Consider the following 19,899-nt stretch of genomic DNA (forward strand, 5'->3'; position numbering starts at 1 on the left):
GGGTGAGAAGTAAATGAACTGTGATCAATACTATGAAGTTAATCCTTCCACAATCAAAAATGTATTTTTCTGGGACTGATATCTTCACTCCCTACTTAACATCCACTAGAACATACTAAGTCTCCTGATATCCAAAGTTCTCATTTAGATCTTCTACAAGAATAAAGAAGGTACAAGTACCAATTAATTCTACTGTTTCTTGTAATTTTCTAGTTTTGGATCAATTTTATTTGTACACATTGTAACTATAAGAACATAATTTTTAAGCTTCCTGGACCTAAAATACCGTATCACATATCACTTTACAGTTCCCCCCATAGCTTTAGAAGAAAGTGCTTGGAGGCATTGGTGTTAACTTTTAATTTAGTGATACCTTTTTCAAAACAGAGACCATGTGATATAAAATCCAGTTTTTAAAAACTGACCCTGTGTTTAAAAGAAAAATAGGTTATGTATAAGAAATTACAGGGGGCAGATGGGTAGCTCACTGGATTGAGAGCCAGGCCTAGAAATGGGAGGTCCTAGGTTAAAATCTGGCCTCACACTTTCTAGACTTGTGACCGTGGGCAAGTCACTTAATCCCCATTGTCTAGGAAGGCCTTAACCACTCTTCTGCCTTGGAACCAATACAGAGTATTGATTCTAAGATGGAAAGTTTAAAAAGAAAAGAAAAGAAATTAACAATGAAATAGAAAGAACAGTCCAGCAATAATACTCATTTACTTGAAAATATTAATGCTTATATCAAGTAACAATAGATATGGAATAATATTAAAAATGTTAAAGACTGGTTAAAAAGTTTGGCAACACTAGTCATGTGACCTCTTTTGCCACTTTATAGCTAATACTGTTTTCTATGCATTGATCATCTAAGTTCCTGCTCATACTTCCAATTTTTAATGTTCTAATTGTAATGTTCTTCTTAATCATTTTTTTGTTACAGGGTTTTTTTTTTCTATTTTTTTTTGAAGGAAGGAAAGAAAGAAAAGGAAAGGAAAAAGGGAGTGAGGGAAAAGAAGACAAAAGAGGGCCAAAGAGGTACTTTTTTCAGTGGAGTTTAAAAGAAAAGAGCCAAATACATGGCAGCTTTGAAAACAACAGGTTGATTCAAAAAACTAGCTGTACAAAAGAGATTGGCAATTTCATGCATAGTCATCTATTTTCATCCTATTATGTATATGCAAATATTCATTCAATTTGGTATTTAAGTTCAAAATAAAAATAATTTTTAAAAATAAAAATTCATTTTAGATTTGCTAATTCTATAGTTAGTACTTATATTATTTTTTGCAAAATATTTGAGAAATCAACTTTAAATTCTAAAAAAACAGTAATTGTACTCCACAACTGAAATTTGCAATACCAAGATTTGATCACCTTGGGCTGTTTTATAACTAGTTTTCTAATTGGTTCTGCACAACTACAATAATTACTTTAAATCCATGATCAAGGCACAAGAAATCAATTACTATACTCTCAAAAATAAAACACTATTGTTTGACATTAGTTCTAGTTTCTTTGATGGCACTGATACAAAGTGTCCAATAGATGAAAATGACAGAGCAGGACAATAATAACCCATTTATAAAAACAAAAGTATTACTGTCTTGCAAATTAATTTGTTTTAACAAATTATACTTTAATTCCCCATTTTCATTTGCCTAAGTGATATTAACAAAAGAAAGTTTGCCACCTGCTGGCTATTCAGTCACAATACACTGACTTAAAATTTGTTGTCAGTTTTATCCATTCTAGCATCATAAAATTTATATAGCTCCTTATGTGAAGCAAAAAGTGCAAGCTTAATAATCCTCACATCTGGGACAATTAAAAGAAATAAGTCTTAGAGAACTTTAAAAGTGGCATCTCTAAAATAATCAAGCTATCAATTGTCAGTCAGGACTCAAATACTTCATGAATCAAAAGTCTAGGGCTCTTTCCAATGTACCATGCAGTAATGTCCATGAAAAGGCATAAAACATATCTACTATTGATCCATAGGTACTAACCTAGCAGTTTGCAGATTTAAATTATTATCAACAATAATAAACTTGATAATTAGTTGTTGTAATGATATGTCACAAAAGTCTTATTCCATTATCTCTTCCAGGCATTTTTTCAACAATGCTACAGAGCAATAGATATTTCAAGTTATCTGTTGCATAAGAAAATCTTCAAGACAGCCTGACAGACTGTCTAAAAAGATAAGAACTTACCTAAATATACAGTCAGGTTCATAAAAGATTAGCCATTAAGTGAAATTTTTAGTCACAGCAATTCATTAAACTGATAAAAAATATGAAAGTCATCATTCTTATATATCCCCATTTGGCTTCCTCAGTTATAGAAACAGAAACAGAAATGCTACTTTTATTCAAAATAAACATGCTCTACTATTGGAAAAGAAGGTACATTTTTAGTTTAATCTTCAAATTAATAACCAGTAGAAGGTCTAAAGCAATACTACTGTTATAAATTAAACTGAAACAAAAAAGAAATTGTAATTAAAATGACAGTCATAGTCTTACCCATAAAGAAAATGAATAGTGGCTATCACAGAGTTGGTTTCATCACACGAAGACAAGCACTATTATATCATTAGATACTTGGTTATTTCACCTTGAAATCAATGTTCAAAATGAATAATTATATGAAGAATTTGATTTATGATCAAGAAATGAAGGAAACCAAAGTCTTAAGTCTCTTGAAAAGCTTTAGCCTGGTTCTTTATAAAAGAACTTCAAAACATAATTGAAAATGGCAAAAACTGAAATAACAGTAAATGGATTTCTAAGATAGTCACCTCACAAACTGCCGCTGTATTGTCACATCAACTAGTTAGAGCAAAGGTCAAAATTAATATTAAAAGTCTTTCCTTTAGACCTCATGTAAATTTACAGGCATTCTAACTAAATCTTTTTTAATTGATGTAAAGAGGTTATTAGTTCCAAAAGATCACAATTTCGGAGAGAAGTTCAAATTATGAAAAAAAAGTTTGCAGGGTAAAGACTAAAAAAACTACAGCAGTCTCCTAATACAAGGCTTATTTTTTTAATCATAAAATAATGGATCAGAAAATTTAAGAGCAATGCTATTTCTAAAGGAAGAGAATTAGCCTACAGCAATATTGGCTGGGTCAGATAGAAACAAAAGCAGGTGAAACTGGGTACAAATATGAAACAACATACCTTTATTTCTATACAGATATATTCTTATAAGAAATAATGGAATCAGGGCCCAAAGCACTACTACTGGTGGTGGAAAGTGACTATAATCCTTAAGATGAACCTGGTGGACCTGACCACATACATCAAGACAGAATCTATGCTGAAGACATAGAAGGCAAGTTTCCAAAAAAATTAAAATGATCTAAAGTAGTCTGAAAGATTCTTCACAAAGTGTCTTCCATCCATACTAAAACAATTATTAGATGTTGAGAATTTAAAAAAAAAAACTCCATGAGGATACAAAAATTCTCCTAATGGCCCTCTTTATGTAAAATACCAATTTTAGCAAGCCAAAGAAACTAAATCGTCTTAAATGCAGTTATCTGAAAGGTATTACTCTAACCATCCAAAGTTGGGGAAAACACTAATGAAGAGCACACTACCATACCACCAGTCATTAATTGTAATAACAACAATTACAAGCATTTATATAGTCTTTTAAAAAAAGCATTTTACCTGTTGTCTAATGTATAAGGTAAGGCAAGAACTAAAAAGGCAATAATGATTTAGGCTCCTTCGTATTTGAGAAAACACATAGAGCTTTTCAAAAGATAGCCATTCTGCTCAGTCACAAAAACTGACCTTAACAATTAGTGTCCCAATGAAGGATTTTTATCAACAAATGACATAAAACCATCATGTCTTAAGGAATCAAAAGTTTATCCAGCCCAAAGCCAAACTTGATAATTGTCTTAAAATTCCCTAAAGAAATGCGCATCGGCTGGGGGGGGGGGGGGCACGGCGGGAGAGGAATGTAAGAACATGAATCATGTGACCATAACTTTTCTAAAAAATAAAAATTATTTTTAAAAAATTCCCTAAAACCTATCACTCAAGTCATTAAATCTCTTCCCCACCCTTCCAAACACCTAATACACAAAAAATAAAATTTTAAATTTATAAATAAAATTTGCTAGACTTGAATTCTGATCTCCATTGCAACCCTAAAATAAGTAAACTATATAATTTGTTTGGCATCATCACAATGGTCTGAGGCAAAATCAATACCTTAATTTCACTTGTCAGATGTATAAAATCATTTCTATAAAAGTAAATTCAAATAGGAAAACATTACATTTAGAAGAAAGATTAAATTTTAAAGTATCTGACAGTAGAGTTTATTTTTAACCAAACACTAGTTCACTTCACCAAATTAAATTCTCAATAGCTTACATTAATACATCATAAACACTTCCTGAGTAGAAGCAAAAAATTAAATTTCTAATTTCATACATACAAAAACATGAATCAGCTTTATTTTAGGGTAACAAAAATGAATTACATCTTGTCATTGTATCATTTTTGCAGGAAACCAGTATATAAGGTGGAAAGAATATTTGAATAGTCTGATTCTGTTTCTGAGTGTTTTCAGTCTTAATTTTAACGGCAGCATTTTTTTTGACTAAAAAAAACTTATATTAAAAAATTCATTCATGATTTTTGATCATTTTGCTAGTTTTAGAACATAAGGATGAGGTCTTACGTTCCCCCCCCAAAAAAAAAAAAAACCTTGAATGAATATGTTGTTCAAATGTTAACCTCATTAATACAGTACACAAAGGTACAAAATAAAGTTGCCAACAGCTTCAAAGTTTAAATTAGGCAAAAAATTGCATTAATTATGAAGTACATGTTTATAGTCAATTTGGCCAAATCATTTGTTGTCTTTGATGGTTCAAGCAATCCTTTGCAAGACTCATTCCATTATCTAAATATAAAAAGTACTAAGACAACTAGTCTTTCCCCAACATAAAAAGTTAACATCTAAGAATGTGCTCGTTCATAAATGATCACCAACAATGTGTAAAATGTAAGACCTCATCCTTACGTTCCAAAACTAGCAAAATGATCAAAAATCATGAATTAATTTTTTAACAAGAATTTTTTAGTCAAAAAAAAAATGCTACCATTAAAATTAAGACTGAAAACACCCAGAAACAGAATCAGACTATTCAAATATTCTTTCCACCTTATATGCTGGTTTCCTGCAAAAATGACACAATGACAAGATGTAGGCACACCTTTTGATGAAATATTGTACAGACCTTTCGCCCCTCAAAAAAATTTTTCTACCTCAAAGACAACTGCTGCATTTGTCTCCAGGGCCAAATTTGGTTATTACCATTATTTAGCATTGTATTTTACTTCAGTGGTTTTTTCCATTTAAATCATAGTAGGTGTCTATACACAAGTCACCCCCATCTATCTAAACATCTTTCCAAGTATCATATTTGTTTCTCCTTACAACACAATATCCCACTTCATTAACATAATTTGCTCAACTAGAAATGGGCACCCATATTTTTTCCCAGTGTTTTAATACTACAAAAAAGTACTTTTATGAATAGTTTGGGCAAGATGATGACTTAACCTCTAAGGAGAGTCAAGCAATACAGTTCCCACCTAGCTAGTGTCACTGCAAAACCCGTAAGTTCTTATCAAAACAAAAATTGATCAAGAAATCCACCAAGAAACTCACTAGACAACTTCTTGAAAACAGAGCTAGATTGGTACTATTCTAAGGATGTGAAGATTTAAAAAAAAAAAAAAGGAAGAATGAAAAAGCAGGAATATACTAGTGAAGAAAAAAAGAAAGGGCTGGAACAAGCTATGTTTTCATAATTGAGGTACATGACAAAATACAAATTTGAAGATCACGGTAGGTTAACTAGACATTAGATGAATCTAAAAGGGACAAAGGATGAATGAACACACACATATACCAACATCTAAGCTTGGTGTAAAAATACATATGACTCAAAAAAGGAAGCAATATCCCATAAGTGGAGATTGGGAGATGGTGTTAAAGAGGGAAGGTAGTATCAAGGAAGTAGTGGTCATAAGCAGAACAATTCTTCTGATTCTAATGACAGGTTTTCCTTCCATTTCTCTCAGCTAATGGGGGAAGGAAAAGGGATCTTCAGGGTCTAGCAATAATGGGGGAAGGGGAGGAGGTCTCATTGTAATACTTTTAAAAATGCACAGAAGAGAAGCAAGTTCAGAAGAAAGCAGAGACAAGCAGGGTAGTTTTTAAAGTAATATGTAGAATTAATTATATATAATTTAAAATGGGAGATTCAGAGTTTGATATAGAATCTTCTTTTTGTATTCTATACAGAAATGCTCTTTTTTGGTGTTTCATTTAAAAATTAAGAGAAAAAATTTTTAATAGTTTGCAACATGTATAATTAAAAGCTTTTGCATAATTGTCATTGCCATTTTTTTCTTAGTATCTGTCTTAAATCACCACAATCTCTAACTTTGTTATTTCTCCAGAAATAAAAAACAAAGGTGTCATTTTTTTAAAAGGACTAAGCAAGGATATCCATTTTCAAACAATCATTCAATAAGGACTTAAAGCTCTTGCTTCTTTTCCAGGAATAGCACTAGACACTAAAAAAGAAATATCCCTACTTGTAATAAGCACATGTTTAAGTATATATAAAAATATGTACACTGTAAATACTAAGTTCATCTATACATATCTGTATATACATGCACAAAAATAAACTAAAACCTAGGAGGGAACTAACACAACCAGGTAGGTGGATCAGTATTATTAAAGATGGTAGCTGAACCAACCTTAAAAGAAAAAAATAAAAGGAGAAATTCATTACAGGAATGGGGGGCAGGAGGTGGGACAGGAAAGAGGAGGGAAGAGAACTTGATACTATGCAAAGGCACCAGATCAACCAATATGGATTGAGAGTATGCAAATGAGGAAATAATGAAGTGTGAGCCTAGAAACATAGGTTGGAAGCTAAAGACTTTATATTTATCCTGGAAGAATTAGGAATTCACTGGTGTTAGTTGAGGAGGAATCTTATGGTCAGATCTACAGTTAAGAAAACGTATTTTTTACTACTATTTGATAACAGTTATATAAACCTTAACACAATAACACAAATAAAATAAAGTGGTAAATTATTCAGAGGCAAAGAGGAAATAAAAGTTTCCAAAATTGATTCATAAAAATTTAAAGAATCAAAAAAATAATAATAAATTAACTTATATATTTGATTAATAATAATAATATTAAATATTAATAGTTTATTGTTTCTTTTTATATTGATAGTTTTGATAATATTAAGTAATAATAAAATTAAATATATATTTATGTTAATAATTGTTAGTTTTAATAATTAAATGATTAATTATTAAAGATTCACTGAAGTAAAAATCTAAAATAAACTCACAAAAATCATCGGCCTTTCTGAAGTTTACCAACAAGATATGGAATGCCATTAAAAATAACTACATATAAAAATAAATACAAAATGTATAAAAAACAAGGGAATCCATTCTTAAGAGAAATAAAGTTTTTAATTAGAGAAATGCTAATTGCACATGGTTGGCCATGCCAACATGATAAAAATTACAACACTAGCTAAATTAATCTACACATTTAGTGTGCCATACCAAGCTATTTTGTGGAACTAGACAAAATAATGAAATTCATTCAAGTAAGTAAAAGTAAAAAATATCAAAGGGGATGATGTTAAAAGAAAAAAAAAAGAAAACAGCTAATTGGTTCAGTGGACAGAGAACCACAGTTGAAGACAAGAAGTTCTGGGTTCTAATATGATGTCAGATACTTCCTAACAGATCCCAAGCAAGTCACTTAACCCTAATTGCCTAGTCCTCTTACCTTTTGGTCTTAGAACCAATATCCATTCTAAGACGGAAGATAAGGGAAGTTTTTGTTTTGTTTTGTTTTTTAAGGGAAAAGGAAAAGGTCCTAGGACCTCACACTATACTACAAAAGAAAGCATCATCATCAGAACAGTTCAGAACTTGTTTTAAATAAACAGAGAACCTAAAACCATCAGCAAGTATTATTTTTAACAGGGATAAGCTAGAAACCTTCCAAGATTAGAAGTGAAACAAGGATGCCAATAATCACCAATATTTTTAACAAAGTATTAGAAATGCTAACAGCAATAAAAGTAGAAAAAGAAATGAAAGGAATCAGAATGGGCCAAGAGTTATAAGTTTGCAGATAACTTGATGGTACATGTGGAAAATCCTAGAGATTCAAATAAGTTGAAACTATCAAAAATTTTAGCAAAGTAAAAGGATATAAAATAAACCCACAATCAGCATGTTTATATATTAATAACAAAATTCTGCAAGATAGAAAATACTCCATTTAAAATAAACATAGACAGAACAATATATCTTAAAGTATTATCTGCCAAAACAAAGCCAGGAACTACATGAACATAATTATAAAACTTTTTATACAAATAAAATCAGATCTAAATAATTAGAAAAACTAATTGTTCATGGATGGACAGCCAATTTAATTAAAATGACAATCTTAACTAATCTACTTATTCAATGCCATCCCAATTAAATTACCAAATAATTTTATTGGCCTAGAAAAAAATAATAAAATTCATTTGGAAGAAGAAAAGATCAAGAATATCAAAAGAATCAATAAAAATATAGGAATGAGGTCTAGCAATATCCGGTTTTTAACTGTATTATAAAAAGCAGCAATTATTAAAACTCTGGTATTGGCCAAGACGAGTTACCCACAAGTGACAATAAGTAACAAATCAAGAACAGGGGACTGCCCTTTGGGCAGTCCAAATCAATGTAGAGACTGCCATTTGTCCATTTGAATTAGAGGTGGACCCACAGGAAATGACGAAGGACACTATCTCTTTAAGTATGTTACTGACTTCCTGTTGAGGCAGTTGCCATCTCGAACTTGGTGCTGAAGGATCTCCTGAGACCACAGAACGCTTACACTCTGTATTGTCAAGTGGGTAAGTTAGGCCGACTTCCTTGGCCTAGCTGGGCCGCTTCCAAACTCTGCCTATCTGGCTGTTGGGCCTTGTGGTTTACAGCTTCATTTATTTAGCCTTTTAACCTTCTCTCTCCGTCCAGACCTTTGGCCTGGACTAGCCTCTCCCTTTCTCTTTATTCCTACTCTTTACCTTCCAGATTGTAAATAAACTCCTCAACCCGATGCTGACTTGGGTCTGATTTAATTACGGAATCAACCTGAATTGTCGATTCCTGGAGGCCACACTTTAAATATATATCTATAAATACCTAAATTTTCCCTCTTACACAGCTAAATGAGTAGAATCAAGAGATCATATACAGGCAGTTAATTCTTGAAGAATAAATTGTAAACTTCAAGGTAGAAACATGAAAGATTAATTTGTATAAACATGCCTGTCTCCCGGGCAATGCCTACTGTGGTGAGGGTGTTAGACATTTGTGGATAAATTCTATTTGTGTTTTTTTTTTTAACTTAAAAATAGAGAAACGGATCAATACAACAAATCAGGTGCACAAGACCTAAAAGTAATCAAATGGAGAATACTATTCAACAAACCTAAGGACATCAACTATTGGTTGTATGAGTACTTATTTGACAAAAAAAAAAAAATGCTACAAAAATTAGAAAGCAGTCTGGCAGAAATTAGATAAGCAACATCACATATTCTAGGCCAAAATAAACTTCAAATGGCTATATGACCTAAACACATAAGAACTTTCATAATTGAGAATTAGAGACCAATTCTAAACTAACCACAGATAGAGAAAAATAGTTCTGATTAAATTGAAAATATTTTACAAAAACAAAATCAAACAAATGAATTAGAAAGCAACTTTTGCAGCACATTTCTCTCATAGACACATAGTATCTAAAGGTATTATAGAACTGACAAATATAAGCCATTCCTAAGCAGATAGATGAACAAAGGATCTGAAGAGCTAAGCTATCAAAGAAAGCTATATGGAAAAAATGCTCCAAGTCAAGTCTCTAACAATAAACAAATTGCAAATTATAACAACTATGAGGCTCCACTAAGATGTTGATATTAACTCTTTTTATTTTAACAAAAAAATGAAAATCAAGTGGCTGTTCATCCATTGGAGAATTCTGAAAATAACAGGATAGAAAAATTTAGGAAATTTACATGAACTGATGCAGAGAGAAATGTTTAGATACATAAGTATATATGACCTCAAGGCAAAGAAATGCAACTTTCGAAAGACTGAAGAACACATCAACTTAATTCAAAATGATAATTGAGAGTAGTCATTATCAGGCATACCAAAAAGTATTCTTATGCTTAACTATGCTCGTTTGAACAAGGGAAACACCTTTTATTGGGGAAAGGGAAAGATGGATTTGTTGTCAACAAAACATTTTAAAATATATACAAACACTATAGATAATGTTCATAAGGTGATACAGAAAAGCAGGACAATTTTGTTCCTAAAATGTTAAATTTAATCAACACAACAAAACATGAGTTCCGTTTCATAACATCTGAGCAATTCAATTGTTAGTGACTTAGAGCATTTTTTCCTTATCTGTGAAACCACCTAGCTACCTGCTGAGCTTACAATAACCAAGTAAAATGGATATTATTACTATCATGTCCATTTTACAAGTGAGAAAAACTGAAGTAGACACAGGGTGACTTGCTCAGGGTTACACAGCTAACAAAGCATTTAAGACTGGATTTTGAACTAAGGCCTTCCTTATTTCACCAAAGCACCTGTTGTAGGCAAACTTATAAGATAGATACTTACTTCACACCCCATCAGCAGCCACCACCAGACACAGGAGCAAAGTTCTGTGTGTAATGTCAGATGTGTGTTCCACTTACTTCATATGAACAGGTTACAAGAGTATAGATTTAAAGAAAGAAGGGAATTTCAAGGCTATTCACTGCCAAGCCATCACATTTCAGAGACAAGGAAATTGAGGCCCACTGTTTAAATTTATCCCAAAATCTTTAAAGGCAGTAGGTAAAGCCCAGATTTGAACTTAGGTATTCTAAATACAGGACAATAGGTACTAAGAGATACAACTGTCTAGAAGGCAGAGTTGGAAATAAAAATGCTTATTTTAGAAGCCATTTGCATAAAATTGACAAATAAGGTCATAATAGTGGATAACATCACCTATGGAGAAAAGATAAAGTGCCAAAACCAGAATATAAAGGGAAATATATTCCCCAAGAACCCAAAAAAGAAGAGTCAGAAGTGTAAGAAAATTCAGAAAAGATCATGTTATAATATGTAGGGATATGAAAAGTGGTAGTGTCAACTGCTGCAAAAAGGTTAGGGATGAAGACAAGAACATATGGAATTTGGCTGTTAAGTTAGGTTACTTGTGGCTTAGCAAAAGAACTTTCTAAACACAGGTGAAAGAATGGGTAGAGTTGAGAACCTAGTTTAGGAGGAAAAACTATAAATGTAGATTACTCTCAGCTCATCACTGAAAGGAAAAGAAGATAAAGAATAACGGGTATAGAGAAAAACATTGTCAAAATAATCAGGTAGACATGTACAAATTTTCAAGTAAGGATGGAAAAACTGAGGTGTGAGAGTGCATAGAATTAGATCCTCTAAGTATCTGCCATTTCATTCTTAAACATGAAGGGAAGGAGATTGGTGAGAGTATTTAAAAGTTTCAGAGATAAAAAAGCTCCTATCAGATGCCTTTAATCTCCTCCCACAAGGTAGAAGGTGAGGTCATTTGGATAAGGTAGTAGTAGAAACTAACTTATAGATAGGTTTGGCCTGAAAGAATTTAATACAGTAAGACAGGACACAAACATTCCACTTAAGAATTAAAACATAAAATCTGGATATGTCCAACTCTGTTATTGATAGATATCCAGATTTAAAATTAAATCTCCAACTTAGACATTAATTTCAATTAACTTGCTCCTCAACTAACTATAATAAAAAGCATTCTTTAGAACCCAGAGTAAAATTAATGTTAATTTTGAAGGTAGAATTTGAAAAAATTCTTTGTATGATTTTTCTCAAGTAAGGGTTTGTTAACCATGTATCCCAAGTCTGAGGGTAGTTTTAAGCAAATAAAATTTAAATAAATTTAATAAATAAGGCTTAGGATATACAATTAAAGAGAACAGGTACATTTAATATCAAAACCATTCTCTCATAGATAAATGGACCAAGAATATGAAGTTTTCAAAATAATCACAGATGAATAACCAGTCTCCAAATCAATCAAAAGAGAAATGCAAATTAAAATAATGCTGAATTTCTATCTTACAACCCAGCAAATTGTTCAAGATGACAAAATACTGGAATAGTCAGTTTGAGAAATTATAGGAAAACCAGGAATACTGATACATTGTTGAGTAGAACTAGGAATCAGATTTTGGAAAGTAATTTGGAGTTATGCAAATAAAGTTGCTAAAATGCCTACATCCTTTGACCAAATTAAAATCCCACATTCTATAGGGAGACTTTGTCAATTCATCTTCATTCTAGTTTCTTTAACTGTCTATTTTCCCCTATTTAACCTGTATATAACTTTTTTGTCAAATATTTGTATGTTTGTTGCCTCTCCCATTAGAATATGAATTCCTTGGGGTCAGCTGGGTAGCTCAGTGGATTGAGAGCCAGGCCTAGAGACGGGAAGTCCTAGGTTCAAATCTGGCCTCAGATACTTCCTAGCTGTGTGACCCTGGGCAAGTCACTTAACCCCCATTGTCTAGCCCTTACCACTCTTCTGCCTTGGAAACAATACACAGTATTGACTCCAAGATGGAAGGTAAGGGTTTTTAAATAAATAAAATAAAAATTTTTTAATTTTAAAAAAGAATATGAACTCCTTGAGGGCAGAGAATGTCTTTTGTCTTTATATAAGCATAACTGACACATAGGAGGAGCTTAATAAATACCTGTTGATGGCTTGATTTTCCAATTAAGCTTACAAACCAAAGAGGTCAAACTTATACATGACAAAATATTTATAGCAGTACTTTTTTGTGATAATAAAGAACTAGAAGCAAAGCAGATACCAACTAGTTGAATAACAAAATAAATTATATAGTATATGAATGTAATGACTGCTATGAAACAAAGAATATGAAATATAGAAACATGAAGATCTGATGCAGTTTAATAAATGAAGGCAAAAAAACTATATACATGACAACTACATTAATGTCAAAAGAATGACCACGAATCAAAAATGAATATTGTATGTATAATTTTTTTAACCATTAACTTCTTAGATATTAGTTCCAAGATATTAGAGCAGTAAGGATTAGGCAAATGGGGTTAAGTAACTTGCCCAGGGTCACACACAACTAGGAGGTACCACCTAGCTGACCTACATGTGTAACTGATATCACATTTTGTCTTTGCCAAGAGTGAGGGAGGAGTGGAAGACAGGGATAAAATTCAGAATCCCCCAAAAATGTTAAATGAATGTTAAAAATAAAACATGAATAACAAAAAATTACAAACACGGTCCCAAGATATATGGGAAGTCACCTCTGCCCTACCTCTCTGAAAAGGTGGAAGGCCCACAGCTCTGAGATATGTTTTCAGATTTTTTTTCACTAAATAAGTAAGTTTTGCTAAGCTATTTTCTCTTCTTTTTTTTTCCTTTGTTATGTGGAATGTCAGCTCTAGTAGGATGAAAAGGAGAAAAGTTGGCCAAGTTAAAAAATATAATAAAAATTTTTATATTTAAAGAAATCTTACATGTTCTTAAATCTCACATCCTATCCTGTACTGGTGAGTAAAAATGTTTATTATAAATGCCAAAGGATAATAAATGTTAGAGAACTAGAGATGAGGTCAATATAAAAGTGCTATTTTGGGGCAGATGACATTCAAATAAAAAATACATTGAGTTGTTTTATTTAGTAGTGAATAGTTGAATTAAGCCATAGACCCTTAACCAATTCCCCAATGAGAAAATAATGTATTTGTCAAATGACTGGGTAAGAACATAAGTTCAGTAGAATAGTAAAAACTGATCAGCCCTTACAAAGGTCAAACTCCAAGTTAAAGTGACCTTGCAGACCATCTTGCCCAATATGAAACATGAATCCTTTCCTTTATCAACATCAAGTGGTACAAATTAAGTTCAATATTTCTCCTATAGTCTGACAAAGAACACAAATTCTCTCTCTTTACTTATATTATTAGACCCCAAGAAGTGACCAACAGATTTGGATTTCAACCTCAGACCTTCCTGACAGATAAAGATATCTAAAAACATTATAGGTGGCTTTTACAGAAAAGAGTTATTACTAAATATGCTCAAGCTAGAAACAAAGAAAACACTTAGGAATGTTGAAGGGGATTCATACATTAGTTAATGTTTGATGTTGGAAGCAAATTTCTCTCTCCAGTGTCGCTTTTTTTTTTTTTTTTTTTTAAATATCATCTTTCAAGAGACCTGGAGGCCAAATACCACTGAGTAAATTCAGGTATAGACAAGCCCTTAGGGAGAGGAAGTTTAAGAACCCAGGAACCCAAGAGACAGGAAACTGATTCCACAAGCACTGCACCACCACTCCTCCCCATTAAGAAACTATGATTGGTTTCTGAGATGTGAGCGAGTGGAGAAGAGAGCTTATAAATGGAAATTAGGAGGTCTTTGGAGCCTAAATGAACCCTTGTCTGAGGCCCATAAAAGGGAACCATAGATTGGAAAGCTAAGTATCTCTCTACCTCTCTCCTCCTTTTCCCTCTTTTTACTATCAATACTACTTTAATTGAATAGTTATTAAGCTACAATCACCCTCATATAATTTTAGTTATAACATTGGTCAAACTAGATTAATGGACTCTTCCATTTCTCAAAGTCTTGATTTATTTCAAGACAAGAAATTATTCTATTACACCCCTCTGTCCAAACATCTCAAAAATGCATATATTTTGTCATCAATCAAAGGAGAAAAATACAACAGAGAATCTACAATACTTATAACAATAAAGTTCAAGAAAAACCATGAGCTGGTAGACCAAGACAAGGGTCCTGGCAGGCTATACTCAACATGAGAATATAAAATGAAGATAATGTCCTCAATCTACATATAAATTAAGTCTCATTTAAGTTAACTGGCCCACACAGAGTAAAACCTGCCTTTTATCAGTAGCCCATTGATATAAAATATCAAATCAAGATACCTTACCTGACTCAGATACTTAAAAATATTTTTCCTAACCAATACAAATATGATTAGAAAATATTTAATTCACCACTAGGACTAGTGAATATACTTGTCTCTTCCACTTGCTTAAAAAAGAAAACTAAATTCAACTTATCCTATCCTTTAAGCTTATACTCTTGGGCTTCACTCATATTCAGTTGCTACTGCAGAACTTGCTTGAATTATTAGTTTAAATGATTTCATTTTTTTTTTTATGAAACATAAAAAACTCCCAAGTATAAAAATTTTAAATTGGCACAAGTTTAAATTTTAGAGATAAACTCATACCTGGAATCAATTAAGAAAACAAGGACAAAAGCTAGACCCTCTTAAAAATGGTTCTTAATTTGTGATCCATTAATTTTCAAAAAAATATTCTAACTACATTTCATTATCAGCAATTTCCTTTTTAACCTTGTATATTTTATTTTTTGCATGTAAAAGTATTATGTATAGGCTTCATTAATCTGTCAAAGAAGTCAATAAAAAAAAAGTTAAGACCCTTGCTCTATGAGAAAGTCATCCCAGTTAACATCTGAAATGGGAACAACTAATCTTTTAACATTTTGGCAAAGCTTCACAAATCTTCAGAAAAAATCTTCAGTAATGATATAAATACAAGGTGGCACGATGACATGTACCAGGTAACCTCAACAGCTTATTAATGTTTTGACATTTCCAAAAACTAATTTAGTTTAAAATTATTTTCAAAAATATTTTAACATTAACACTCACATAGGGAATTTTAACCCATTCTATAAAAACAGATCACCTAGTAATCTAAACATTTACACTATCATAGTTACCCAGTCTCATTTTTTAAAAAAGAAGCCATTTATATGTCTTAAGAATTTATTTTATATATTATATTCTAATCAAAGATTCTTTTTGTACCTTTCATTAACTGAAACTTAAATTCAAATCTCTTATGTTCTTGAAAACTTTACTTTTAATTTTCACTGAATTGTCATTTCATGGTGACAACTAGAGATTTGGTTGTTGTTTGTTTTTTTTTTAAGATATTTATACCATAGGTGACAGCATAGTAGAGAAGAAACAGGTGTAGACTAACCATCAGGGTATCTAGATTAGTGTCAGCTATGCCATTAATTGTCCATGAGTACTATTTCACTGACCTGAACCTGTTTCCTTCTCTGCAAACAGAGGACGTTACCCTAAGTCTCAAATGTCTCTTGAAGCTCTAAACTCCTAGGATTCCATGCCCACACAGACTATAACAAAATGCATCAACCTGAATAAGAGAATGTAAATAAAAGATGAAAATTATATAGAAAGTAATTTCCCTCTAAGCTGAAATACTTCACATTAGAACATTTGCTTAAATTATCTGGCTTTTAGATATCACTCAATATTTAATAAGTATCCAATAGTACAATGTGTGGTTATCCTTTGAGAGCTACAAAAGACAGAATCTCTGCCTTGAAGGCTAACTAGTAGGGGTTCTAAGAAAAATACACAACAAAAAAAGCAATATAAATTTCAATGTGTTAAAGTACCTAATTAAAAGTGCAAAAAGCTAGAGGATCAAATAAAATAGAAATTACTTCCAAGCAGGTCTCTTAGGGAAAATTAACAGTGATCCAATTGGTCTAATTAAAGGATGGGCATGCAGGACAATCCAAGGCAAAGAAAGCCAGACCAGTAGTACCCAGAAGAAAATTCCAGTTCAAACATACTATATACCCACCCCTCTAAAAATATTTCCCAACCATCTCTAAAGAATACAAAAAAGAGGAAACCATATATCAGAGGTTCTTACTATTTTATAAGAAAGTCAATTAGTTATTTTGTTGATTATTAAAGGTAATCTGAAGTGCTAAAATGCTAGAAAAGAAAATTTTGATATTGGCTTAAGTCATAAAGGCAATTCTACTGTTAAAAAAAAGTATTCATTTCAAATAAACAGCTAGGTAGTGTAGTGGAAGACTGACAGACTTGGAGTCATAAGATCTGGTTTTAAATCTCACTTCAGAAAATAGCTGGGTGTCCCTAGGCAAGTCACTTAGCCACTGAAGTTCAATTTCTTCATCTGTAAAACAGAAATATCAACATCACCTATCTTACAGGATTCTTATCAAATGAGAAATCATATATAAAGCACTTTGTAAACCTTAAAATCTTAAATACATGTTAGTATAATTAATATTTTTCTATTACCTACTGCACCACCCTCATTAAGATAAAGCTAGTCATATTACAAAGGCAAATTAACTTTCATCCTTTCAAAGATCTCCTGAGTTCTTAATTTGTGTTCAGTAATAATCTTTCCCCTCCCCCTATGTTTTAAAGTAACTATAAAAACAAGTGGGGAAAATATCTACTAAACACTAATCACCTAGTCATGATACAATGTCACATCAAAAAAAGTATTGAAAAGACAGTTTGAAGTAGTTTGTTCTGTATTGATAATTCTTATGTTAACACATTCATCTATAGAGAAGTTTATTACTAAATCCAATATTCTAAAAGGTATTTTCAGATTTTTTCATTTCAAAGAAAGGACAAGAAAATCAAAATTAGTTATTAGCCTTACCTTTTTTAAAATTGCTAGATGAGTTTGGAAGCCATATTTCACCTCTAGTTTTTTTCACTTTAAATGCAATTATATATCTCTCCATTCTCAGAAACACTACATACTAAATTTCCATATTTCAGTAGCCCTGGGTTGGATGTGATTAACTTTTCTTGAGCATTTGTTGTTTACTGCATATTTATGCAATAACCTTCAAAACTGATGCAGCGCCCCTAGCGAGAGTCCTATAAATCCCAATTACACAAAATTCCACGGGTTCCCAAAATATATAGTCTGAGATACAGTATTAACTTTTGTCACTGAACTACTTTATAATCTGCAAATCGTACTTCCAGATCAAAGAAAAAAACTTATAAACAACAAATTTAAATCATTACATTCTAATTCTCATTTAATCAAGACAATAATATATCTAACAGCCTATCCCGATTTTGGTAAATCAAGGCAAATTAGGGACATTAGTCTGTTCAGCATTTAAACACTCTTGGCCAGTGAAACAACAGATGCTCCCGGTACCCAAATCAAAGCTTTATAAATCATCTCATCACCCATTCGATGATTTAAAAAATCCATTCTTAAACAACCTAAACACCAAATAAAAAACTAATTCGTTTTTATTTTTTCAATCTCTTAGGCGTATTCTCCATGAGAAACTGGTGGGAGAGATGCCTAAAGACCTCGCCACATCCCATATGAATTTGGCTGGGGTTCCCACCCGGAGACTCTAGGGGGCACCAGAAAGATGCCCTCCCGGTACCCCTCCACCCCCACCCCCCAGGTAACGTGAGCAGCTGCAGCCCGTCGTCGGGGAGCTCCCGCTAGACATCCCGGCCGCAGCTCCTGCGTCTGCGGCGGCAGAGGCACAGCGCCCACCCCCGTCACGCTCCCAGCCAGTCCTGGGTCTTCGCCCCGGGGGCAGCTGCCACCCGAGTAATGGCTCCTCCTCCTCAAGACAACAGAGGCCGGCGGCGAATCCCAGAGGTTTAACACCCCCCTCACCCCGGGGCTAGGCCCGCTAAAGAAGACAAATAAAGACTCACAATGGGGGACTCTCCTCCGTAGTTTTAGCCAAAGCTGCACCAGATGGGGTTGGAGGCGATTTTTGGTCCTAGGAGAACAGAGAAATTATTTTGAAGAATGATCAAGTGGAATCAAAAAGGCCGCGTCCCCCAGCCCAGGGGGAGAAGGGTGGAAGAGGTCGGGCCCTAATTTCCAACCCTAAAATCCCCGAGGGCCGCCCCCGATCCCTGCACCCGTACAGTGGAATGGGAGGCCGAATGAGGAGAGGGAGGCGACATCGGTCACCACGCATCCGCGCCCTCTCCTAGCAGAGGAAGAAACGAGAGCCTCGACGCCAAGAAAGAGAGGATGTTCTCTCCGAAGGGTGCCCAGTCGGCCTCCCCTTTCCACTCGAATCCAGACGCCCGCTCCGCACTCCCGGATAGATCACGTCACTGCCGAGTCCCGATCTACCTATCTGCCCCAAGCAGTTGCCCCGGGCCCGGGGTTGGCCCCCCCTACAGTCGGCGGCCGGCAGCGCTGCCTCCCCGTCCGCCATTAGAGACCCAGGCAAACAATACGGGAGGCTCAGGAGCCGCGCAGGGCAGCGCCAGGGACGGCGGGGGGCCGACGAATGGACTCGCTGGGAGTGGAGGGCAGCCCCCAAATAACTCAGGGGGTACAGCGGCGGCAGCAGCCAGCCCCAGACGGGGGGCGCTCTACTCGCCACCGCTGCCCCCCTCCAGCTCCCTCAGCGACGCCTCCCCCCTCAGAAGCAGAAACGGAGATGAAAAATACCCCGGCCTCCGAACGCCCCGACTGCCAAGCCCGCGGGGCGGCCCCCTCCGCGGCCTCGTCTCCCAGCCGGCGCCCCGGCCCTGCCCCTCGCTCCGCCTCACAGCCAGTCGGGTCGAGCCGGGCCGAGTCGCACCAAAAAACGCCTCGGACCCAAGAGGAGGGAGGGAGCCCGGGGCAGCCCCCGAGGCCCTGCACGGCCGCAGCGCCGCACTACGGGGTACCAAGCCCGAGGAGGTGGGAGGCTCCTTCGGTGGCTCTTCTCACCCGTCTCCGCCTCCCCAGTCACCTCCTCCGGAGGCAGTGCTGCCCCCAGCCACCCCCACCATCGGCGGACCCGAGCTAGGGAAAGAGTGGG

General features: G+C 34.3%; 1 protein-coding gene across 1 annotated transcript in view; it reads right to left on the reverse strand.

Moving 5' to 3' along the window:
- ZMYM2 (zinc finger MYM-type containing 2) overlaps positions 1–19,063 on the reverse strand; it is an 87,459-nt gene extending 68,396 nt beyond the window's left edge. Inside the window, exon 1 of the mRNA XM_044668309.1 lies at positions 18,788–19,063. The gene's annotated coding sequence lies outside the window, so the exon portion shown is untranslated. The remainder of the gene's footprint in view (positions 1–18,787) is intronic.
- Positions 19,064–19,899: the final 836 nt, after the last annotated feature.

This window comes from Gracilinanus agilis, chromosome 3 (genome assembly GCF_016433145.1).
Source record: "Gracilinanus agilis isolate LMUSP501 chromosome 3, AgileGrace, whole genome shotgun sequence".
NCBI lineage: Eukaryota > Metazoa > Chordata > Mammalia > Didelphimorphia > Didelphidae > Gracilinanus > Gracilinanus agilis.